Raw genomic sequence first — 26,794 nt, forward strand, 5'->3', positions numbered from 1 at the left:
TTAGGCCACTGGGGATCTTTGTAATCAATATGACCAATACGAACTGATGGAAGAGGTAAAAAAAAATGTATAATGGCACTTACACATGGAATGAAACTACGCATTTAAAAAAAATATTTGTCCGCACTTAAATGCTATAAAAAGCTGGTTAGCAGAAAATGTTTTTGATCCATCAACCTCTGGGTTATGGGCCCAGCACGCATCCGCTGCACAACTCTGCTTTCAGCCACTTCAGCAAAGACTAAACCTCACAATCCATGGCTTAGGAGGCCAGTGTCTTAGGCCACTGGGGATCTTTGTAATCAATATGACCAATACGAACTGATGGAAGAGGTAAAAAAAAATGTATAATGGCACTTACACATGGAATGAAACTACGCATTTAAAAAAAATATTTGTTTGCACTTGAATGCTATAAAAAGCTGGTTAGCAGAAAATGTTTTCGATCCATCAACCTCTGGGTTATGGGCCCAGCACGCATCCGCTGCACAACTCTGCTTTCAGCCACTTCAGCAAAGACTAAACCTCACAATCCATGGCTTAGGAGGCCAGTGTCTTAGGCCACTGGGGATCTTTGTAATCAATATGACCAATACGAACTGATGGAAGAGGTAAAAAAAAATGTATAATGGCACTTACACATGGAATGAAACTACGCATTTAAAAAAAATATTTGTTCGCACTTAAATGCTATAAAAAGCTGGTTAGCAGAAAATGTTTTTGATCCATCAACCTCTGGGTTATGGGCCCAGCACGCATCCGCTGCACAACTCTGCTTTCAGCCACTTCAGCAAAGACTAAACCTCACAATCCATGGCTTAGGAGGCCAGTGTCTTAGGCCACTGGGGATCTTTGTAATCAATATGACCAATACGAACTGATGGAAGAGGTAAAAAAAAATGTATAATGGCACTTACACATGGAATGAAACTACGCATTTAAAAAAAATATTTGTTTGCACTTGAATGCTATAAAAAGCTGGTTAGCAGAAAATGTTTTCGATCCATCAACCTCTGGGTTATGGGCCCAGCACGCATCCGCTGCACAACTCTGCTTTCAGCCACTTCAGCAAAGACTAAACCTCACAATCCATGGCTTAGGAGGCCAGTGTCTAATCGATATGACCAATACGAACTGATGGAAGAGGTAAAAAAAAATGTATAATGGCACTTACACATGGAATGAAACTACGCATTTTAAAAAAATATTTGTTCGCACTTAAATGCTATAAAAAGCTGGTTAGCAGAAAATGTTTTTGATCCATCAACCTCTGGGTTATGGGCCCAGCACGCATCCGCTGCACAACTCTGCTTTCAGCCACTTCAGCAAAGACTAAACCTCACAATCCATGGCTTAGGAGGCCAGTGTCTTAGGCCACTGGGGATCTTTGTAATCAATATGACCAATACGAACTGATGGAAGAGGTAAAAAAAAATGTATAATGGCACTTACACATGGAATGGAACTACGCATTTAAAAAAAATATTTGTTTGCACTTGAATGCTATAAAAAGCTGGTTAGCAGAAAATGTTTTCGATCCATCAACCTCTGGGTTATGGGCCCAGCACGCATCCGCTGCACAACTCTGCTTTCAGCCACTTCAGCAAAGACTAAACCTCACAATCCATGGCTTAGGAGGCCAGTGTCTAATCGATATGACCAATACGAACTGATGGAAGAGGTAAAAAAAATGTATAATGGCACTTACACATGGAATGAAACTACGCATTTAAAAAAAAATAATTTTGGGCACTTAAATGCTATGGTTAGCAGAAAATGTTTTCGATCCATCGACCACTGGGTAATGGACCTAGCACGCTTCTGCTGGGCCACAATGTTTCCGACCACCCCAGATGGGACTTGAACCCACAATTCCTGGCTTAGGAGGACAGTGACTTATCCATTAGGCCACTGGGGCAATGTCTACCTTTCATAACCAGTACGAACTGGTTATGGGCCAAGCACGCATCCGCTGCACAACTCTGCTTTCAGCCACTTCAGCAAAGACTAAACCTCACAATCCATGGCTTAGGAGGCCAGTGTCTTAGGCCGCTGGGGATCTTTGTAATCAATATGACCAATACGAACTGATGGAAGAGGTAAAAAAAAAATGTATAATGGCACTTACACATGGAATGAAACTACGCATTTAAAAAAAATATTTGTTTGCACTTGAATGCTATAAAAAGCTGGTTAGCAGAAAATGTTTTCGATCCATCAACCTCTGGGTTATGGGCCCAGCACGCATCCGCTGCACAACTCTGCTTTCAGCCACTTCAGCAAAGACTAAACCTCACAATCCATGGCTTAGGAGGCCAGTGTCTAATCAATATGACCAATACGAACTGATGGAAGAGGTAAACAAAAATGTATAATGGCACTTACACATGGAATGAAACTACGCATTTAAAAAAAAAAATTTTTTGGCACTTAAATGCTATGGTTAGCAGAAAATGTTTTCGATCCATCGACCACTGGACCTAGCACGCTTCTGCTGGGCCACAATGTTTCCGACCACCCCAGATGGGACTTGAACCCACAATTCCTGGCTTAGGAGGCCAGTGCCTTATCCATTAGGCCACTGGGGCAATGTCTACCTTTCACAACCAGTACGAACTGGTTATGGGCCCAGCACGCATCCGCTGCACAACTCTGCTTTCAGCCACTTCAGCAAAGACTAAACCTCACAATCCATGGCTTAGGAGGCCAGTGTCTTAGGCCACTGGGGATCTTTGTAATCAATATGACCAATACGAACTGATGGAAGAGGTAAAAAAAAATGTATAATGGCACTTACACATGGAATGAAACTACGCATTTAAAAAAAATATTTGTTCGCACTTAAATGCTATAAAAAGCTGGTTAGCAGAAAATGTTTTTGATCCATCAACCTCTGGGTTATGGGCCCAGCACGCATCCGCTGCACAACTCTGCTTTCAGCCACTTCAGCAAAGACTAAACCTCACAATCCATGGCTTAGGAGGCCAGTGTCTTAGGCCACTGGGGATCTTTGTAATCAATATGACCAATACGAACTGATGGAAGAGGTAAAAAAAAATGTATAATGGCACTTACACATGGAATGAAACTACGCATTTAAAAAAAATATTTGTTTGCACTTGAATGCTATAAAAAGCTGGTTAGCAGAAAATGTTTTCGATCCATCAACCTCTGGGTTATGGGCCCAGCACGCATCCGCTGCACAACTCTGCTTTCAGCCACTTCAGCAAAGACTAAACCTCACAATCCATGGCTTAGGAGGCCAGTGTCTTAGGCCACTGGGGATCTTTGTAATCAATATGACCAATACGAACTGATGGAAGAGGTAAAAAAAAATGTATAATGGCACTTACACATGGAATGAAACTACGCATTTAAAAAAAATATTTGTTCGCACTTAAATGCTATAAAAAGCTGGTTAGCAGAAAATGTTTTTGATCCATCAACCTCTGGGTTATGGGCCCAGCACGCATCCGCTGCACAACTCTGCTTTCAGCCACTTCAGCAAAGACTAAACCTCACAATCCATGGCTTAGGAGGCCAGTGTCTTAGGCCACTGGGGATCTTTGTAATCAATATGACCAATACGAACTGATGGAAGAGGTAAAAAAAAATGTATAATGGCACTTACACATGGAATGAAACTACGCATTTAAAAAAAATATTTGTTTGCACTTGAATGCTATAAAAAGCTGGTTAGCAGAAAATGTTTTCGATCCATCAACCTCTGGGTTATGGGCCCAGCACGCATCCGCTGCACAACTCTGCTTTCAGCCACTTCAGCAAAGACTAAACCTCACAATCCATGGCTTAGGAGGCCAGTGTCTAATCGATATGACCAATACGAACTGATGGAAGAGGTAAACAAAAATGTATAATGGCACTTACACATGGAATGAAACTACGCATTTAAAAAAAATATTTGTTTGCACTTGAATGCTATAAAAAGCTGGTTAGCAGAAAATGTTTTCGATCCATCAACCTCTGGGTTATGGGCCCAGCACGCATCCGCTGCACAACTCTGCTTTCAGCCACTTCAGCAAAGACTAAACCTCACAATCCATGGCTTAGGAGGCCAGTGTCTTAGGCCACTGGGGATCTTTGTAATCAATATGACCAATACGAACTGATGGAAGAGGTAAAAAAAAATGTATAATGGCACTTACACATGGAATGGAACTATGCATTTAAAAAAAATATTTGTTTGCACTTGAATGCTATAAAAAGCTGGTTAGCAGAAAATGTTTTCGATCCATCAACCTCTGGGTTATGGGCCCAGCACGCATCCGCTGCACAACTCTGCTTTCAGCCACTTCAGCAAAGACTAAACCTCACAATCCATGGCTTAGGAGGCCAGTGTCTTAGGCCACTGGGGATCTTTGTAATCAATATGACCAATACGAACTGATGGAAGAGGTAAAAAAAAATGTATAATGGCACTTACACATGGAATGAAACTACGCATTTAAAAAAAATATTTGTTTGCACTTGAATGCTATAAAAAGCTGGTTAGCAGAAAATGTTTTCGATCCATCAACCTCTGGGTTATGGGCCCAGCACGCATCCGCTGCACAACTCTGCTTTCAGCCACTTCAGCAAAGATTAAACCTCACAATCCATGGCTTAGGAGGCCAGTGTCTTAGGCCACTGGGGATCTTTGTAATCAATATGACCAATACGAACTGATGGAAGAGGTAAAAAAAAATGTATAATGGCACTTACACATGGAATGGAACTATGCATTTAAAAAAAATATTTGTTTGCACTTGAATGCTATAAAAAGCTGGTTAGCAGAAAATGTTTTCGATCCATCAACCTCTGGGTTATGGGCCCAGCACGCATCCGCTGCACAACTCTGCTTTCAGCCACTTCAGCAAAGACTAAACCTCACAATCCATGGCTTAGGAGGCCAGTGTCTAATCGATATGACCAATACGAACTGATGGAAGAGGTAAACAAAAATGTATAATGGCACTTACACATGGAATGAAACTACGCATTTTAAAAAAAAAAATTTGGGGCACTTAAATGCTATGGTTAGCAGAAAATGTTTTCGATCCATCGACCACTGGACCTAGCACGCTTCTGCTGCGCCACAATGTTTCCAACCACCCCAGATGGGACTTGAACCCACAATTCTTGGCTTAGGAGGACAGTGACATATCCATTAGGCCACTGGGGCAATGTCTACCTTTCACAACCAGTACGAACTGGTTATGGGCCAAGCACGCATCCGCTGCACAACTCTGCTTTCAGCCACTTCAGCAAAGACTAAACCTCACAATCCATGGCTTAGGAGGCCAGTGTCTTAGGCCACTGGGGATCTTTGTAATCAATATGACCAATACGAACTGATGGAAGAGGTAAAAAAAAATGTATAATGGCACTTACACATGGAATGAAACTACGCATTTTAAAAAAATATTTGTTCGCACTTAAATGCTATAAAAAGCTGGTTAGCAGAAAATGTTTTTGATCCATCAACCTCTGGGTTATGGGCCCAGCACGCATCCGCTGCACAACTCTGCTTTCAGCCACTTCAGCAAAGACTAAACCTCACAATCCATGGCTTAGGAGGCCAGTGTCTTAGGCCACTGGGGATCTTTGTAATCGATATGACCAATACGAACTGATGGAAGAGGTAAAAAAAATGTATAATGGCACTTACACATGGAATGAAACTACGCATTTAAAAAAAAAAAATTTTGGGCACTTAAATGCTATGGTTAGCAGAAAATGTTTTCGATCCATCGACCACTGGGTAATGGACCTAGCACGCTTCTGCTGGGCCACAATGTTTCCGACCACCCCAGATGGGACTTGAACCCACAATTCCTGGCTTAGGAGGACAGTGACTTATCCATTAGGCCACTGGGGCAATGTCTACCTTTCACAACCAGTACGAACTGGTTATGGGCCAAGCACGCATCCGCTGCACAACTCTGCTTTCAGCCACTTCAGCAAAGACTAAACCTCACAATCCATGGCTTAGGAGGCCAGTGTCTTAGGCCGCTGGGGATCTTTGTAATCAATATGACCAATACGAACTGATGGAAGAGGTAAAAAAAAAATGTATAATGGCACTTACACATGGAATGAAACTACGCATTTAAAAAAAATATTTGTTTGCACTTGAATGCTATAAAAAGCTGGTTAGCAGAAAATGTTTTCGATCCATCAACCTCTGGGTTATGGGCCCAGCACGCATCCGCTGCACAACTCTGCTTTCAGCCACTTCAGCAAAGACTAAACCTCACAATCCATGGCTTAGGAGGCCAGTGTCTAATCGATATGACCAATACGAACTGATGGAAGAGGTAAACAAAAATGTATAATGGCACTTACACATGGAATGAAACTACGCATTTAAAAAAAATATTTGTTTGCACTTGAATGCTATAAAAAGCTGGTTAGCAGAAAATGTTTTCGATCCATCAACCTCTGGGTTATGGGCCCAGCACGCATCCGCTGCACAACTCTGCTTTCAGCCACTTCAGCAAAGACTAAACCTCACAATCCATGGCTTAGGAGGCCAGTGTCTTAGGCCACTGGGGATCTTTGTAATCAATATGACCAATACGAACTGATGGAAGAGGTAAAAAAAAATGTATAATGGCACTTACACATGGAATGGAACTATGCATTTAAAAAAAATATTTGTTTGCACTTGAATGCTATAAAAAGCTGGTTAGCAGAAAATGTTTTCGATCCATCAACCTCTGGGTTATGGGCCCAGCACGCATCCGCTGCACAACTCTGCTTTCAGCCACTTCAGCAAAGACTAAACCTCACAATCCATGGCTTAGGAGGCCAGTGTCTAATCGATATGACCAATACGAACTGATGGAAGAGGTAAACAAAAATGTATAATGGCACTTACACATGGAATGAAACTACGCATTTAAAAAAAAAAAATTTGGGGCACTTAAATGCTATGGTTAGCAGAAAATGTTTTCGATCCATCGACCACTGGACCTAGCACGCTTCTGCTGCGCCACAATGTTTCCGACCACCCCAGATGGGACTTGAACCCACAATTCCTGGCTTAGGAGGACAGTGACTTATCCATTAGGCCACTGGGGCAATGTCTACCTTTCACAACCAGTACGAACTGGTTATGGGCCAAGCACGCATCCGCTGCACAACTCTGCTTTCAGCCACTTCAGCAAAGACTAAACCTCACAATCCATGGCTTAGGAGGCCAGTGTCTTAGGCCACTGGGGATCTTTGTAATCAATATGACCAATACGAACTGATGGAAGAGGTAAAAAAAAATGTATAATGGCACTTACACATGGAATGAAACTACGCATTTTAAAAAAATATTTGTTCGCACTTAAATGCTATAAAAAGCTGGTTAGCAGAAAATGTTTTTGATCCATCAACCTCTGGGTTATGGGCCCAGCACGCATCCGCTGCACAACTCTGCTTTCAGCCACTTCAGCAAAGACTAAACCTCACAATCCATGGCTTAGGAGGCCAGTGTCTTAGGCCACTGGGGATCTTTGTAATCAATATGACCAATACGAACTGATGGAAGAGGTAAAAAAAAATGTATAATGGCACTTACACATGGAATGAAACTACGCATTTAAAAAAAATATTTGTTTGCACTTAAATGCTATAAAAAGCTGGTTAGCAGAAAATGTTTTCGATCCATCTCTGGGTTATGGGCCCAGCACGCATCCGCTGCACAACTCTGCTTTCAGCCACTTCAGCAAAGACTAAACCTCACAATCCATGGCTTAGGAGGCCAGTGTCTAATCGATATGACCAATACGAACTGATGGAAGAGGTAAACAAAAATGTATAATGGCACTTACACATGGAATGAAACTACGCATTTAAAAAAAAAAAAATGTTGGCACTTAAATGCTATGGTTAGCAGAAAATGTTTTCGATCCATCAACCACTGGGTAATGGACCTAGCACGCTTCTGCTGGGCCACAATGTTTCCAACCACCCCAGATGGGACTTGAACCCACAATTCCTGGCTTAGGAGGCCAGTGCCTTATCCATTAGGCCACTGGGGCAATGTCTACCTTTCACAACCAGTACGAACTGGTTATGGGCCCAGCACGCATCCGCTGCACAACTCTGCTTTCAGCCACTTCAGCAAAGACTAAACCTCACAATCCATGGCTTAGGAGGCCAGTGTCTTAGGCCACTGGGGATCTTTGTAATCAATATGACCAATACGAACTGATGGAAGAGGTAAAAAAAAATGTATAATGGCACTTACACATGGAATGAAACTACGCATTTAAAAAAAATATTTGTCCGCACTTAAATGCTATAAAAAGCTGGTTAGCAGAAAATGTTTTTGATCCATCAACCTCTGGGTTATGGGCCCAGCACGCATCCGCTGCACAACTCTGCTTTCAGCCACTTCAGCAAAGACTAAACCTCACAATCCATGGCTTAGGAGGCCAGTGTCTTAGGCCACTGGGGATCTTTGTAATCAATATGACCAATACGAACTGATGGAAGAGGTAAAAAAAAATGTATAATGGCACTTACACATGGAATGAAACTACGCATTTAAAAAAAATATTTGTTTGCACTTGAATGCTATAAAAAGCTGGTTAGCAGAAAATGTTTTCGATCCATCAACCTCTGGGTTATGGGCCCAGCACGCATCCGCTGCACAACTCTGCTTTCAGCCACTTCAGCAAAGACTAAACCTCACAATCCATGGCTTAGGAGGCCAGTGTCTTGGGCCACTGGGGATCTTTGTAATCAATATGACCAATACGAACTGATGGAAGAGGTAAAAAAAAATGTATAATGGCACTTACACATGGAATGGAACTATGCATTTAAAAAAAATATTTGTTTGCACTTGAATGCTATAAAAAGCTGGTTAGCAGAAAATGTTTTCGATCCATCAACCTCTGGGTTATGGGCCCAGCACGCATCCGCTGCACAACTCTGCTTTCAGCCACTTCAGCAAAGACTAAACCTCACAATCCATGGCTTAGGAGGCCAGTGTCTAATCGATATGACCAATACGAACTGATGGAAGAGGTAAACAAAAATGTATAATGGCACTTACACATGGAATGAAACTACGCATTTAAAAAAAAAAATTTGGGGCACTTAAATGCTATGGTTAGCAGAAAATGTTTTCGATCCATCGACCACTGGACCTAGCACGCTTCTGCTGCGCCACAATGTTTCCGACCACCCCAGATGGGACTTGAACCCACAATTCCTGGCTTAGAGGACAGTGACATATCCATTAGGCCACTGGGGCAATGTCTACCTTTCACAACCAGTACGAACTGGTTATGGGCCAAGCACGCATCCGCTGCACAACTCTGCTTTCAGCCACTTCAGCAAAGACTAAACCTCACAATCCATGGCTTAGGAGGCCAGTGTCTTAGGCCACTGGGGATCTTTGTAATCAATATGACCAATACGAACTGATGGAAGAGGTAAAAAAAAATGTATAATGGCACTTACACATGGAATGAAACTACGCATTTTAAAAAAATATTTGTTCGCACTTAAATGCTATAAAAAGCTGGTTAGCAGAAAATGTTTTTGATCCATCAACCTCTGGGTTATGGGCCCAGCACGCATCCGCTGCACAACTCTGCTTTCAGCCACTTCAGCAAAGACTAAACCTCACAATCCATGGCTTAGGAGGCCAGTGTCTTAGGCCACTGGGGATCTTTGTAATCAATATGACCAATACGAACTGATGGAAGAGGTAAAAAAAAATGTATAATGGCACTTACACATGGAATGGAACTACGCATTTAAAAAAAATATTTGTTTGCACTTGAATGCTATAAAAAGCTGGTTAGCAGAAAATGTTTTCGATCCATCAACCTCTGGGTTATGGGCCCAGCACGCATCCGCTGCACAACTCTGCTTTCAGCCACTTCAGCAAAGACTAAACCTCACAATCCATGGCTTAGGAGGCCAGTGTCTAATCGATATGACCAATACGAACTGATGGAAGAGGTAAAAAAAATGTATAATGGCACTTACACATGGAATGAAACTACGCATTTAAAAAAAAATAATTTTGGGCACTTAAATGCTATGGTTAGCAGAAAATGTTTTCGATCCATCGACCACTGGGTAATGGACCTAGCACGCTTCTGCTGGGCCACAATGTTTCCGACCACCCCAGATGGGACTTGAACCCACAATTCCTGGCTTAGGAAGACAGTGACTTATCCATTAGGCCACTGGGGCAATGTCTACCTTTCACAACCAGTACGAACTGGTTATGGGCCAAGCACGCATCCGCTGCACAACTCTGCTTTCAGCCACTTCAGCAAAGACTAAACCTCACAATCCATGGCTTAGGAGGCCAGTGTCTTAGGCCGCTGGGGATCTTTGTAATCAATATGACCAATACGAACTGATGGAAGAGGTAAAAAAAAAATGTATAATGGCACTTACACATGGAATGAAACTACGCATTTAAAAAAAATATTTGTTTGCACTTGAATGCTATAAAAAGCTGGTTAGCAGAAAATGTTTTCGATCCATCAACCTCTGGGTTATGGGCCCAGCACGCATCCGCTGCACAACTCTGCTTTCAGCCACTTCAGCAAAGACTAAACCTCACAATCCATGGCTTAGGAGGCCAGTGTCTAATCAATATGACCAATACGAACTGATGGAAGAGGTAAACAAAAATGTATAATGGCACTTACACATGGAATGAAACTACGCATTTAAAAAAAAAAAAATTTTGGCACTTAAATGCTATGGTTAGCAGAAAATGTTTTCGATCCATCGACCACTGGACCTAGCACGCTTCTGCTGGGCCACAATGTTTCCGACCACCCCAGATGGGACTTGAACCCACAATTCCTGGCTTAGGAGGACAGTGCCTTATCCATTAGGCCACTGGGGCAATGTCTACCTTTTACATCCAGTACGAACTGGTTATGGGCCCAGCACGCATCCGCTGCACAACTCTGCTTTCAGCCACTTCAGCAAAGACTAAACCTCACAATCCATGGCTTAGGAGGCCAGTGTCTTAGGCCACTGGGGATCTTTGTAATCAATATGACCAATACGAACTGATGGAAGAGGTAAAAAAAAATGTATAATGGCACTTACACATGGAATGAAACTACGCATTTTAAAAAAATATTTGTTCGCACTTAAATGCTATAAAAAGCTGGTTAGCAGAAAATGTTTTTGATCCATCAACCTCTGGGTTATGGGCCCAGCACGCATCCGCTGCACAACTCTGCTTTCAGCCACTTCAGCAAAGACTAAACCTCACAATCCATGGCTTAGGAGGCCAGTGTCTTAGGCCACTGGGGATCTTTGTAATCAATATGACCAATACGAACTGATGGAAGAGGTAAAAAAAAATGTATAATGGCACTTACACATGGAATGAAACTACGCATTTAAAAAAAACATTTGTTTGCACTTGAATGCTATAAAAAGCTGGTTAGCAGAAAATGTTTTCGATCCATCAACCTCTGGGTTATGGGCCCAGCACGCATCCGCTGCACAACTCTGCTTTCAGCCACTTCAGCAAAGACTAAACCTCACAATCCATGGCTTAGGAGGCCAGTGTCTAATCGATATGACCAATACGAACTGATGGAAGAGGTAAACAAAAATGTATAATGGCACTTACACATGGAATGAAACTACGCATTTAAAAAAAAAAAAAAATTTGGCACTTAAATGCTATGGTTAGCAGAAAATGTTTTCGATCCATCGACCACTGGGTAATGGACCTAGCACGCTTCTGCTGGGCCACAATGTTTCCGACCACCCCAGATGGGACTTGAACCCACAATTCCTGGCTTAGGAGGCCAGTGCCTTATCCATTAGGCCACTGGGGCAATGTCTACCTTTCACAACCAGTACGAACTGGTTATGGGCCCAGCACGCATCCGCTGCACAACTCTGCTTTCAGCCACTTCAGCAAAGACTAAACCTCACAATCCATGGCTTAGGAGGCCAGTGTCTTAGGCCACTGGGGATCTTTGTAATCAATATGACCAATACGAACTGATGGAAGAGGTAAAAAAAAATGTATAATGGCACTTACACATGGAATGAAACTACGCATTTTAAAAAAATATTTGTTCGCACTTAAATGCTATAAAAAGCTGGTTAGCAGAAAATGTTTTTGATCCATCAACCTCTGGGTTATGGGCCCAGCACGCATCCGCTGCACAACTCTGCTTTCAGCCACTTCAGCAAAGACTAAACCTCAAAATCCATGGCTTAGGAGGCCAGTGTCTTAGGCCACTGGGGATCTTTGTAATCAATATGACCAATACGAACTGATGGAAGAGGTAAAAAAAAATGTATAATGGCACTTACACATGGAATGAAACTACGCATTTAAAAAAAACATTTGTTTGCACTTGAATGCTATAAAAAGCTGGTTAGCAGAAAATGTTTTCGATCCATCAACCTCTGGGTTATGGGCCCAGCACGCATCCGCTGCACAACTCTGCTTTCAGCCACTTCAGCAAAGACTAAACCTCACAATCCATGGCTTAGGAGGCCAGTGTCTTAGGCCACTGGGGATCTTTGTAATCAATATGACCAATACGAACTGATGGAAGAGGTAACAAAAAATGTATAATGGCACTTACACATGGAATGAAACTACGCATTTAAAAAAAATATTTGTTCGCACTTAAATGCTATAAAAAGCTGGTTAGCAGAAAATGTTTTTGATCCATCAACCTCTGGGTTATGGGCCCAGCACGCATCCGCTGCACAACTCTGCTTTCAGCCACTTCAGCAAAGACTAAACCTCACAATCCATGGCTTAGGAGGCCAGTGTCTTAGGCCACTGGGGATCTTTGTAATCAATATGACCAATACGAACTGATGGAAGAGGTAAAAAAAAATGTATAATGGCACTTACACATGGAATGAAACTACGCATTTAAAAAAAATATTTGTTTGCACTTGAATGCTATAAAAAGCTGGTTAGCAGAAAATGTTTTCGATCCATCAACCTCTGGGTTATGGGCCCAGCACGCATCCGCTGCACAACTCTGCTTTCAGCCACTTCAGCAAAGACTAAACCTCACAATCCATGGCTTAGGAGGCCAGTGTCTAATCGATATGACCAATACGAACTGATGGAAGAGGTAAACAAAAATGTATAATGGCACTTACACATGGAATGAAACTACGCATTTAAAAAAAAAAAAAATTTGGCACTTAAATGCTATGGTTTGCAGAAAATGTTTTCGATCCATCGACCACTGGGTAATGGACCTAGCACGCTTCTGCTGGGCCACAATGTTTCCGACCACCCCAGATGGGACTTGAACCCACAATTCCTGGCTTAGGAGGCCAGTGCCTTATCCATTAGGCCACTGGGGCAATGTCTATCTTTCACAACCAGTACGAACTGGTTATGGGCCCAGCACGCATCCGCTGCACAACTCTGCTTTCAGCCACTTCAGCAAAGACTAAACCTCACAATCCATGGCTTAGGAGGCCAGTGTCTTAGGCCACTGGGGATCTTTGTAATCAATATGACCAATACGAACTGATGGAAGAGGTAAAAAAAAATGTATAATGGCACTTACACATGGAATGAAACTACGCATTTTAAAAAAATATTTGTTCGCACTTAAATGCTATAAAAAGCTGGTTAGCAGAAAATGTTTTTGATCCATCAACCTCTGGGTTATGGGCCCAGCACGCATCCGCTGCACAACTCTGCTTTCAGCCACTTCAGCAAAGACTAAACCTCACAATCCATGGCTTAGGAGGCCAGTGTCTTAGGCCACTGGGGATCTTTGTAATCAATATGACCAATACGAACTGATGGAAGAGGTAAAAAAAAATGTATAATGGCACTTACACATGGAATGAAACTACGCATTTTTAAAAAATATTTGTTCGCACTTAAATGCTATAAAAAGCTGGTTAGCAGAAAATGTTTTCGATCCATCAACCTCTGGGTTATGGGCCCAGCACGCATCCGCTGCACAACTCTGCTTTCAGCCACTTCAGCAAAGACTAAACCTCACAATCCATGGCTTAGGAGGCCAGTGTCTTAGGCCACTGGGGATCTTTGTAATCAATATGACCAATACGAACTGATGGAAGAGGTAAAAAAAAATGTATAATGGCACTTACACATGGAATGAAACTACGCATTTAAAAAAAATATTTGTTTGCACTTGAATGCTATAAAAAGCTGGTTAGCAGAAAATGTTTTCGATCCATCAACCTCTGGGTTATGGGCCCAGCACGCATCCGCTGCACAACTCTGCTTTCAGCCACTTCAGCAAAGACTAAACCTCACAATCCATGGCTTAGGAGGCCAGTGTCTAATCGATATGACCAATACGAACTGATGGAAGAGGTAAACAAAAATGTATAATGGCACTTACACATGGAATGAAACTACGCATTTAAAAAAATAAAAAATTTGGCACTTAAATGCTATGGTTAGCAGAAAATTTTTTCGATCCATCGACCACTGGGTAATGGACCTAGCACGCTTCTGCTGGGCCACAATGTTTCCGACCACCCCAGATGGGACTTGAACCCACAATTCCTGGCTTAGGAGGCCAGTGCCTTATCCATTAGGCCACTGGGGCAATGTCTATCTTTCACAACCAGTACGAACTGGTTATGGGCCCAGCACGCATCCGCTGCACAACTCTGCTTTCAGCCACTTCAGCAAAGACTAAACCTCACAATCCATGGCTTAGGAGGCCAGTGTCTTAGGCCACTGGGGATCTTTGTAATCAATATGACCAATACGAACTGATGGAAGAGGTAAAAAAAAATGTATAATGGCACTTACACATGGAATGAAACTACGCATTTTAAAAAAATATTTGTTCGCACTTAAATGCTATAAAAAGCTGGTTAGCAGAAAATGTTTTTGATCCATCAACCTCTGGGTTATGGGCCCAGCACGCATCCGCTGCACAACTCTGCTTTCAGCCACTTCAGCAAAGACTAAACCTCACAATCCATGGCTTAGGAGGCCAGTGTCTTAGGCCACTGGGGATCTTTGTAATCAATATGACCAATACGAACTGATGGAAGAGGTAAAAAAAAATGTATAATGGCACTTACACATGGAATGAAACTACGCATTTTTAAAAAATATTTGTTCGCACTTAAATGCTATAAAAAGCTGGTTAGCAGAAAATGTTTTCGATCCATCAACCTCTGGGTTATGGGCCCAGCACGCATCCGCTGCACAACTCTGCTTTCAGCCACTTCAGCAAAGACTAAACCTCACAATCCATGGCTTAGGAGGCCAGTGTCTTAGGCCACTGGGGATCTTTGTAATCAATATGACCAATACGAACTGATGGAAGAGGTAAAAAAAAATGTATAATGGCACTTACACATGGAATGAAACTACGCATTTTAAAAAAATATTTGTTCGCACTTAAATGCTATAAAAAGCTGGTTAGCAGAAAATGTTTTTGATCCATCAACCTCTGGGTTATGGGCCCAGCACGCATCCGCTGCACAACTCTGCTTTCAGCCACTTCAGCAAAGACTAAACCTCACAATCCATGGCTTAGGAGGCCAGTGTCTTAGGCCACTGGGGATCTTTGTAATCAATATGACCAATACGAACTGATGGAAGAGGTAAAAAAAAATGTATAATGGCACTTACACATGGAATGAAACTACGCATTTTTAAAAAATATTTGTTCGCACTTAAATGCTATAAAAAGCTGGTTAGCAGAAAATGTTTTCGATCCATCAACCTCTGGGTTATGGGCCCAGCACGCATCCGCTGCACAACTCTGCTTTCAGCCACTTCAGCAAAGACTAAACCTCACAATCCATGGCTTAGGAGGCCAGTGTCTTAGGCCACTGGGGATCTTTGTAATCAATATGACCAATACGAACTGATGGAAGAGGTAAAAAAAAATGTATAATGGCACTTACACATGGAATGAAACTACGCATTTAAAAAAAATATTTGTTTGCACTTGAATGCTATAAAAAGCTGGTTAGCAGAAAATGTTTTCGATCCATCAACCTCTGGGTTATGGGCCCAGCACGCATCCGCTGCACAACTCTGCTTTCAGCCACTTCAGCAAAGACTAAACCTCACAATCCATGGCTTAGGAGGCCAGTGTCTAATCGATATGACCAATACGAACTGATGGAAGAGGTAAACAAAAATGTATAATGGCACTTACACATGGAATGAAACTACGCATTTAAAAAAATAAAAAATTTGGCACTTAAATGCTATGGTTAGCAGAAAATTTTTTCGATCCATCGACCACTGGGTAATGGACCTAGCACGCTTCTGCTGGGCCACAATGTTTCCGACCACCCCAGATGGGACTTGAACCCACAATTCCTGGCTTAGGAGGCCAGTGCCTTATCCATTAGGCCACTGGGGCAATGTCTACCTTTCACAACCAGTACGAACTGGTTATGGGCCCAGCACGCATCCGCTGCACAACTCTGCTTTCAGCCACTTCAGCAAAGACTAAACCTCACAATCCATGGCTTAGGAGGCCAGTGTCTTAGGCCACTGGGGATCTTTGTAATCAATATGACCAATACGAACTGATGGAAGAGGTAAAAAAAAATGTATAATGGCACTTACACATGGAATGAAACTACGCATTTTAAAAAAATATTTGTTCGCACTTAAATGCTATAAAAAGCTGGTTAGCAGAAAATGTTTTTGATCCATCAACCTCTGGGTTATGGGCCCAGCACGCATCCGCTGCACAACTCTGCTTTCAGCCACTTCAGCAAAGACTAAACCTCAAAATCCATGGCTTAGGAGGCCAGTGTCTTAGGCCACTGGGGATCTTTGTAATCAATATGACCAATACGAACTGATGGAAGAGGTAAAAAAAAATGTATAATGGCACTTACACATGGAATGAAACTACGCATTTAAAAAAAACATTTGTTTGCACTTGAATGCTATAAAAAGCTGGTTAGCAGAAAATGTTTTCGATCCATCAACCTCTGGGTTATGGGCCCAGCACGCATCCGCTGCACAACTCTGCTTTCAGCCACTTCAGCAAAGACTAAACCTCACAATCCATGGCTTAGGAGGCCAGTGTCTTAGGCCACTGGGGATCTTTGTAATCAATATGACCAATACGAACTGATGGAAGAGGTAACAAAAAATGTATAATGGCACTTACACATGGAATGAAACTACGCATTTAAAAAAAATATTTGTTCGCACTTAAATGCTATAAAAAGCTGGTTAGCAGAAAATGTTTTTGATCCATCAACCTCTGGGTTATGGGCCCAGCACGCATCCGCTGCACAACTCTGCTTTCAGCCACTTCAGCAAAGACTAAACCTCACAATCCATGGCTTAGGAGGCCAGTGTCTTAGGCCACTGGGGATCTTTGTAATCAATATGACCAATACGAACTGATGGAAGAGGTAAAAAAAAATGTATAATGGCACTTACACATGGAATGAAACTACGCATTTAAAAAAAATATTTGTTTGCACTTGAATGCTATAAAAAGCTGGTTAGCAGAAAATGTTTTCGATCCATCAACCTCTGGGTTATGGGCCCAGCACGCATCCGCTGCACAACTCTGCTTTCAGCCACTTCAGCAAAGACTAAACCTCACAATCCATGGCTTAGGAGGCCAGTGTCTAATCGATATGACCAATACGAACTGATGGAAGAGGTAAACAAAAATGTATAATGGCACTTACACATGGAATGAAACTACGCATTTAAAAAAAAAAAAAATTTGGCACTTAAATGCTATGGTTTGCAGAAAATGTTTTCGATCCATCGACCACTGGGTAATGGACCTAGCACGCTTCTGCTGGGCCACAATGTTTCCGACCACCCCAGATGGGACTTGAACCCACAATTCCTGGCTTAGGAGGCCAGTGCCTTATCCATTAGGCCACTGGGGCAATGTCTATCTTTCACAACCAGTACGAACTGGTTATGGGCCCAGCACGCATCCGCTGCACAACTCTGCTTTCAGCCACTTCAGCAAAGACTAAACCTCACAATCCATGGCTTAGGAGGCCAGTGTCTTAGGCCACTGGGGATCTTTGTAATCAATATGACCAATACGAACTGATGGAAGAGGTAAAAAAAAATGTATAATGGCACTTACACATGGAATGAAACTACGCATTTTAAAAAAATATTTGTTCGCACTTAAATGCTATAAAAAGCTGGTTAGCAGAAAATGTTTTTGATCCATCAACCTCTGGGTTATGGGCCCAGCACGCATCCGCTGCACAACTCTGCTTTCAGCCACTTCAGCAAAGACTAAACCTCACAATCCATGGCTTAGGAGGCCAGTGTCTTAGGCCACTGGGGATCTTTGTAATCAATATGACCAATACGAACTGATGGAAGAGGTAAAAAAAAATGTATAATGGCACTTACACATGGAATGAAACTACGCATTTTTAAAAAATATTTGTTCGCACTTAAATGCTATAAAAAGCTGGTTAGCAGAAAATGTTTTCGATCCATCAACCTCTGGGTTATGGGCCCAGCACGCATCCGCTGCACAACTCTGCTTTCAGCCACTTCAGCAAAGACTAAACCTCACAATCCATGGCTTAGGAGGCCAGTGTCTTAGGCCACTGGGGATCTTTGTAATCAATATGACCAATACGAACTGATGGAAGAGGTAAAAAAAAATGTATAATGGCACTTACACATGGAATGAAACTACGCATTTAAAAAAAATATTTGTTTGCACTTGAATGCTATAAAAAGCTGGTTAGCAGAAAATGTTTTCGATCCATCAACCTCTGGGTTATGGGCCCAGCACGCATCCGCTGCACAACTCTGCTTTCAGCCACTTCAGCAAAGACTAAACCTCACAATCCATGGCTTAGGAGGCCAGTGTCTTAGGCCACTGGGGATCTTTGTAATCAATATGACCAATACGAACTGATGGAAGAGGTAAAAAAAAATGTATAATGGCACTTACACATGGAATGAAACTACGCATTTAAAAAAAATATTTGTTCGCACTTAAATGCTATAAAAAGCTGGTTAGCAGAAAATGTTTTTGATCCATCAACCTCTGGGTTATGGGCCCAGCACGCATCCGCTGCACAACTCTGCTTTCAGCCACTTCAGCAAAGACTAAACCTCACAATCCATGGCTTAGGAGGCCAGTGTCTTAGGCCACTGGGGATCTTTGTAATCAATATGACCAATACGAACTGATGGAAGAGGTAAAAAAAAATGTATAATGGCACTTACACATGGAATGAAACTACGCATTTAAAAAAAATATTTGTTTGCACTTGAATGCTATAAAAAGCTGGTTAGCAGAAAATGTTTTCGATCCATCAACCTCTGGGTTATGGGCCCAGCACGCATCCGCTGCACAACTCTGCTTTCAGCCACTTCAGCAAAGACTAAACCTCACAATCCATGGCTTAGGAGGCCAGTGTCTTAGGCCACTGGGGATCTTTGTAATCAATATGACCAATACGAACTGATGGAAGAGGTAAAAAAAAATGTATAATGGCACTTACACATGGAATGAAACTACGCATTTAAAAAAAATATTTGTTCGCACTTAAATGCTATAAAAAGCTGGTTAGCAGAAAATGTTTTTGATCCATCAACCTCTGGGTTATGGGCCCAGCACGCATCCGCTGCACAACTCTGCTTTCAGCCACTTCAGCAAAGACTAAACCTCACAATCCATGGCTTAGGAGGCCAGTGTCTTAGGCCACTGGGGATCTTTGTAATCAATATGACCAATACGAACTGATGGAAGAGGTAAAAAAAAAATGTATAATGGCACTTACACATGGAATGAAACTACGCATTTAAAAAAAATATTTGTTCGCACTTAAATGCTATAAAAAGCTGGTTAGCAGAAAATGTTTTTGATCCATCAACCTCTGGGTTATGGGCCCAGCACGCATCCGCTGCACAACTCTGCTTTCAGCCACTTCAGCAAAGACTAAACCTCACAATCCATGGCTTAGGAGGCCAGTGTCTTAGGCCACTGGGGATCTTTGTAATCAATATGACCAATACGAACTGATGGAAGAGGTAAAAAAAAATGTATAATGGCACTTACACATGGAATGAAACTACGCATTTAAAAAAAATATTTGTTTGCACTTGAATGCTATAAAAAGCTGGTTAGCAGAAAATGTTTTCGATCCATCAACCTCTGGGTTATGGGCCCAGCACGCATCCGCTGCACAACTCTGCTTTCAGCCACTTCAGCAAAGACTAAACCTCACAATCCATGGCTTAGGAGGCCAGTGTCTTAGGCCACTGGGGATCTTTGTAATCAATATGACCAATACGAACTGATGGAAGAGGTAAAAAAAAATGTATAATGGCACTTACACATGGAATGAAACTACGCATTTAAAAAAAATATTTGTTCGCACTTAAATGCTATAAAAAGCTGGTTAGCAGAAAATGTTTTTGATCCATCAACCTCTGGGTTATGGGCCCAGCACGCATCCGCTGCACAACTCTGCTTTCAGCCACTTCAGCAAAGACTAAACCTCACAATCCATGGCTTAGGAGGCCAGTGTCTTAGGCCACTGGGGATCTTTGTAATCAATATGACCAATACGAACTGATGGAAGAGGTAAAAAAAAATGTATAATGGCACTTACACATGGAATGAAACTACGCATTTAAAAAAAATATTTGTTTGCACTTGAATGCTATAAAAAGCTGGTTAGCAGAAAATGTTTTCGATCCATCAACCTCTGGGTTATGGGCCCAGCACGCATCCGCTGCACAACTCTGCTTTCAGCCACTTCAGCAAAGACTAAACCTCACAATCCATGGCTTAGGAGGCCAGTGTCTTAGGCCACTGGGGATCTTTGTAATCAATATGACCAATACGAACTGATGGAAGAGGTAAAAAAAAATGTATAATGGCACTTACACATGGAATGAAACTACGCATTTAAAAAAAATATTTGTTCGCACTTAAATGCTATAAAAAGCTGGTTAGCAGAAAATGTTTTTGATCCATCAACCTCTGGGTTATGGGCCCAGCACGCATCCGCTGCACAACTCTGCTTTCAGCCACTTCAGCAAAGACTAAACCTCACAATCCATGGCTTAGGAGGCCAGTGTCTTAGGCCACTGGGGATCTTTGTAATCAATATGACCAATACGAACTGATGGAAGAGGTAAAAAAAAATTTATAATGGCACTTACACATGGAATGAAACTACGCATTTAAAAAAAATATTTGTTCGCACTTAAATGCTATAAAAAGCTGGTTAGCAGAAAATGTTTTTGATCCATCAACCTCTGGGTTATGGGCCCAGCACGCATCCGCTGCACAACTCTGCTTTCAGCCACTTCAGCAAAGACTAAACCTCACAATCCATGGCTTAGGAGGCCAGTGTCTTAGGCCACTGGGGATCTTTGTAATCAATATGACCAATACGAACTGATGGAAGAGGTAAAAAAAAAATGTATAATGGCACTTACACATGGAATGAAACTACGCATTTAAAAAAAATATTTGTTTGCACTTCAATGCTATAAAAAGCTGGTTAGCAGAAAATGTTTTCGATCCATCAACCTCTGGGTTATGGGCCCAGCACGCATCCGCTGCACAACTCTGCTTTCAGCCACTTCAGCAAAGACTAAACCTCACAATCCATGGCTTAGGAGGCCAGTGTCTTAGGCCACTGGGGATCTTTGTAATCAATATGACCAATACGAACTGATGGAAGAGGTAAAAAAAAAATGTATAATGGCACTTACACATGGAATGAAACTACGCATTTAAAAAAAATATTTGTTTGCACTTCAATGCTATAAAAAGCTGGTTAGCAGAAAATGTTTTCGATCCATCAACCTCTGGGTTATGGGCCCAGCACGCATCCGCTGCACAACTCTGCTTTCAGCCACTTCAGCAAAGACTAAACCTCACAATCCATGGCTTAGGAGGCCAGTGTCTAATCGATATGACCAATACGAACTGATGGAAGAGGTAAACAAAAATGTATAATGGCACTTACACATGGAATGAAACTACGCATTTAAAAAAAAAAAAATTTGGCACTTAAATGCTATGGTTAGCAGAAAATGTTTTCGATCCATCGACCACTGGGTAATGGACCTAGCACACTTCTGCTGGGCCACAAAGTTTCCGACCACCCCAGATGGGACTTGAACCCACAATTCCTGGCTTAGGAGGCCAGTGCCTTATCCATTAGGCCACTGGGGCAATGTCTACCTTTCACAACCAGTACGAACTGGTTATGGGCCCAGCACGCATCCGCTGCACAACTCTGCTTTCAGCCACTTCAGCAAAGACTAAACCTCACAATCCATGGCTTAGGAGGCCAGTGTCTTAGGCCACTGGGGATCTTTGTAATCAATATGACCAATACGAACTGATGGAAGAGGTAAAAAAAAATGTATAATGGCACTTACACATGGAATGAAACTACGCATTTAAAAAAAATATTTGTTTGCACTTGAATGCTATAAAAAGCTGGTTAGCAGAAAATGTTTTCGATCCATCAACCTCTGGGTTATGGGCCCAGCACGCATCCGCTGCACAACTCTGCTTTCAGCCACTTCAGCAAAGACTAAACCTCACAATCCATGGCTTAGGAGGCCAGTGTCTTAGGCCACTGGGGATCTTTGTAATCAATATGACCAATACGAACTGATGGAAGAGGTAAAAAAAAATGTATAATGGCACTTACACATGGAATGAAACTACGCATTTAAAAAAAATATTTGTTCGCACTTAAATGCTATAAAAAGCTGGTTAGCAGAAAATGTTTTTGATCCATCAACCTCTGGGTTATGGGCCCAGCACGCATCCGCTGCACAACTCTGCTTTCAGCCACTTCAGCAAAGACTAAACCTCACAATCCATGGCTTAGGAGGCCAGTGTCTTAGGCCACTGGGGATCTTTGTAATCAATATGACCAATACGAACTGATGGAAGAGGTAAAAAAAAATGTATAATGGCACTTACACATGGAATGAAACTACGCATTTAAAAAAAATATTTGTTTGCACTTGAATGCTATAAAAAGCTGGTTAGCAGAAAATGTTTTCGATCCATCAACCTCTGGGTTATGGGCCCAGCACGCATCCGCTGCACAACTCTGCTTTCAGCCACTTCAGCAAAGACTAAACCTCACAATCCATGGCTTAGGAGGCCAGTGTCTTAGGCCACTGGGGATCTTTGTAATCAATATGACCAATACGAACTGATGGAAGAGGTAAAAAAAAATGTATAATGGCACTTACACATGGAATGAAACTACGCATTTAAAAAAAATATTTGTTCGCACTTAAATGCTATAAAAAGCTGGTTAGCAGAAAATGTTTTTGATCCATCAACCTCTGGGTTATGGGCCCAGCACGCATCCGCTGCACAACTCTGCTTTCAGCCACTTCAGCAAAGACTAAACCTCACAATCCATGGCTTAGGAGGCCAGTGTCTTAGGCCACTGGGGATCTTTGTAATCATTATGACCAATACGAACTGATGGAAGAGGTAAAAAAAAAATGTATAATGGCACTTACACATGGAATGAAACTACGCATTTAAAAAAAATATTTGTTTGCACTTCAATGCTATAAAAAGCTGGTTAGCAGAAAATGTTTTCGATCCATCAACCTCTGGGTTATGGGCCCAGCACGCATCCGCTGCACAACTCTGCTTTCAGCCACTTCAGCAAAGACTAAACCTCACAATCCATGGCTTAGGAGGCCAGTGTCTTAGGCCACTGGGGATCTTTGTAATCAATATGACCAATACGAACTGATGGAAGAGGTAAAAAAAAAATGTATAATGGCACTTACACATGGAATGAAACTACGCATTTAAAAAAAATATTTGTTTGCACTTGAATGCTATAAAAAGCTGGTTAGCAGAAAATGTTTTCGATCCATCAACCTCTGGGTTATGGGCCCAGCACGCATCCGCTGCACAACTCTGCTTTCAGCCACTTCAGCAAAGACTAAACCTCACAATCCATGGCTTAGGAGGCCAGTGTCTTAGGCCACTGGGGATCTTTGTAATCAATATGACCAATACGAACTGATGGAAGAGGTAAAAAAAAATGTATAATGGCACTTACACATGGAATGAAACTACGCATTTAAAAAAAATATTTGTTCGCACTTAAATGCTATAAAAAGCTGGTTAGCAGAAAATGTTTTTGATCCATCAACCTCTGGGTTATGGGCCCAGCACGCATCCGCTGCACAACTCTGCTTTCAGCCACTTCAGCAAAGACTAAACCTCACAATCCATGGCTTAGGAGGCCAGTGTCTTAGGCCACTGGGGATCTTTGTAATCAATATGACCAATACGAACTGATGGAAGAGGTAAAAAAAAAATGTATAATGGCACTTACACATGGAATGAAACTACGCATTTAAAAAAAATATTTGTTTGCACTTCAATGCTATAAAAAGCTGGTTAGCAGAAAATGTTTTCGATCCATCAACCTCTGGGTTATGGGCCCAGCACGCATCCGCTGCACAACTCTGCTTTCAGCCACTTCAGCAAAGACTAAACCTCACAATCCATGGCTTAGGAGGCCAGTGTCTTAGGCCACTGGGGATCTTTGTAATCAATATGACCAATACGAACTGATGGAAGAGGTAAAAAAAAAATGTATAATGGCACTTACACATGGAATGAAACTACGCATTTAAAAAAAATATTTGTTTGCACTTCAATGCTATAAAAAGCTGGTTAGCAGAAAATGTTTTCGATCCATCAACCTCTGGGTTATGGGCCCAGCACGCATCCGCTGCACAACTCTGCTTTCAGCCACTTCAGCAAAGACTAAACCTCACAATCCATGGCTTAGGAGGCCAGTGTCTAATCGATATGACCAATACGAACTGATGGAAGAGGTAAACAAAAATGTATAATGGCACATACACATGGAATGAAACTACGCATTTAAAAAAAAAAAAATTTGGCACTTAAATGCTATGGTTAGCAGAAAATGTTTTCGATCCATCGACCACTGGGTAATGGACCTAGCACGCTTCTGCTGGGCCACAAAGTTTCCGACCACCCCAGATGGGACTTGAACCCACAATTCCTGGCTTAGGAGGCCAGTGCCTTATCCATTAGGCCACTGGGGCAATGTCTACCTTTCACAACCAGTACGAACTGGTTATGGGCCCAGCACGCATCCGCTGCACAACTCTGCTTTCAGCCACTTCAGCAAAGACTAAACCTCACAATCCATGGCTTAGGAGGCCAGTGTCTTAGGCCACTGGGGATCTTTGTAATCAATATGACCAATACGAACTGATGGAAGAGGTAAAAAAAAATGTATAATGGCACTTACACATGGAATGAAACTACGCATTTAAAAAAAATATTTGTTTGCACTTGAATGCTATAAAAAGCTGGTTAGCAGAAAATGTTTTCGATCCATCAACCTCTGGGTTATGGGCCCAGCACGCATCCGCTGCACAACTCTGCTTTCAGCCACTTCAGCAAAGACTAAACCTCACAATCCATGGCTTAGGAGGCCAGTGTCTTAGGCCACTGGGGATCTTTGTAATCAATATGACCAATACGAACTGATGGAAGAGGTAAAAAAAAATGTATAATGGCACTTACACATGGAATGAAACTACGCATTTAAAAAAAATATTTGTTCGCACTTAAATGCTATAAAAAGCTGGTTAGCAGAAAATGTTTTTGATCCATCAACCTCTGGGTTATGGGCCCAGCACGCATCCGCTGCACAACTCTGCTTTCAGCCACTTCAGCAAAGACTAAACCTCACAATCCATGGCTTAGGAGGCCAGTGTCTTAGGCCACTGGGGATCTTTGTAATCAATATGACCAATACGAACTGATGGAAGAGGTAAAAAAAAATGTATAATGGCACTTACACATGGAATGAAACTACGCATTTAAAAAAAATATTTGTTTGCACTTGAATGCTATAAAAAGCTGGTTAGCAGAAAATGTTTTCGATCCATCAACCTCTGGGTTATGGGCCCAGCACGCATCCGCTGCACAACTCTGCTTTCAGCCACTTCAGCAAAGACTAAACCTCACAATCCATGGCTTAGGAGGCCAGTGTCTTAGGCCACTGGGGATCTTTGTAATCAATATGACCAATACGAACTGATGGAAGAGGTAAAAAAAAATGTATAATGGCACTTACACATGGAATGAAACTACGCATTTAAAAAAAATATTTGTTCGCACTTAAATGCTATAAAAAGCTGGTTAGCAGAAAATGTTTTTGATCCATCAACCTCTGGGTTATGGGCCCAGCACGCATCCGCTGCACAACTCTGCTTTCAGCCACTTCAGCAAAGACTAAACCTCACAATCCATGGCTTAGGAGGCCAGTGTCTTAGGCCACTGGGGATCTTTGTAATCAATATGACCAATACGAACTGATGGAAGAGGTAAAAAAAAAATGTATAATGGCACTTACACATGGAATGAAACTACGCATTTAAAAAAAATATTTGTTTGCACTTGAATGCTATAAAAAGCTGGTTAGCAGAAAATGTTTTCGATCCATCAACCTCTGGGTTATGGGCCCAGCACGCATCCGCTGCACAACTCTGCTTTCAGCCACTTCAGCAAAGACTAAACCTCACAATCCATGGCTTAGGAGGCCAGTGTCTTAGGCCACTGGGGATCTTTGTAATCAATATGACCAATACGAACTGATGGAAGAGGTAAAAAAAAATGTATAATGGCACTTACACATGGAATGAAACTACGCATTTAAAAAAAATATTTGTTCGCACTTAAATGCTATAAAAAGCTGGTTAGCAGAAAATGTTTTTGATCCATCAACCTCTGGGTTATGGGCCCAGCACGCATCCGCT

The 26,794-nt window shown here is 41.9% G+C and overlaps 9 non-coding genes across 9 annotated transcripts; all 9 read right to left on the reverse strand.

The window, feature by feature from the left end:
• Positions 1-2,515: 2,515 nt before the first annotated feature.
• trnar-ccu (transfer RNA arginine (anticodon CCU)) lies at positions 2,516-2,588 on the reverse strand. The gene has a single exon. It is a non-coding gene; the product is annotated as a tRNA-Arg (tRNA).
• A 5,372-nt stretch (positions 2,589-7,960) lies between these two features.
• Positions 7,961-8,033, reverse strand: trnar-ccu (transfer RNA arginine (anticodon CCU)). Its single transcript has one exon. It is a non-coding gene; the product is annotated as a tRNA-Arg (tRNA).
• A 3,728-nt stretch (positions 8,034-11,761) lies between these two features.
• trnar-ccu (transfer RNA arginine (anticodon CCU)) lies at positions 11,762-11,834 on the reverse strand. The gene has a single exon. It is a non-coding gene; the product is annotated as a tRNA-Arg (tRNA).
• A 1,437-nt stretch (positions 11,835-13,271) lies between these two features.
• Positions 13,272-13,344, reverse strand: trnar-ccu (transfer RNA arginine (anticodon CCU)). Its single transcript has one exon. It is a non-coding gene; the product is annotated as a tRNA-Arg (tRNA).
• Positions 13,345-14,503: 1,159 nt separating this feature from the next.
• trnar-ccu (transfer RNA arginine (anticodon CCU)) lies at positions 14,504-14,576 on the reverse strand. Its single transcript has one exon. It is a non-coding gene; the product is annotated as a tRNA-Arg (tRNA).
• A 1,715-nt stretch (positions 14,577-16,291) lies between these two features.
• On the reverse strand, positions 16,292-16,364 carry trnar-ccu (transfer RNA arginine (anticodon CCU)). Its single transcript has one exon. It is a non-coding gene; the product is annotated as a tRNA-Arg (tRNA).
• Positions 16,365-17,801: 1,437 nt separating this feature from the next.
• Positions 17,802-17,874, reverse strand: trnar-ccu (transfer RNA arginine (anticodon CCU)). The gene has a single exon. It is a non-coding gene; the product is annotated as a tRNA-Arg (tRNA).
• Positions 17,875-22,093: 4,219 nt separating this feature from the next.
• On the reverse strand, positions 22,094-22,166 carry trnar-ccu (transfer RNA arginine (anticodon CCU)). The gene has a single exon. It is a non-coding gene; the product is annotated as a tRNA-Arg (tRNA).
• Positions 22,167-24,996: 2,830 nt separating this feature from the next.
• trnar-ccu (transfer RNA arginine (anticodon CCU)) lies at positions 24,997-25,069 on the reverse strand. The gene has a single exon. It is a non-coding gene; the product is annotated as a tRNA-Arg (tRNA).
• Positions 25,070-26,794: the final 1,725 nt, after the last annotated feature.

This window comes from Oncorhynchus mykiss, chromosome 7, assembly GCF_057628025.1.
Source record: "Oncorhynchus mykiss isolate SJ-2025 chromosome 7, ASM5762802v1, whole genome shotgun sequence".
Lineage (NCBI taxonomy): Eukaryota > Metazoa > Chordata > Actinopteri > Salmoniformes > Salmonidae > Oncorhynchus > Oncorhynchus mykiss.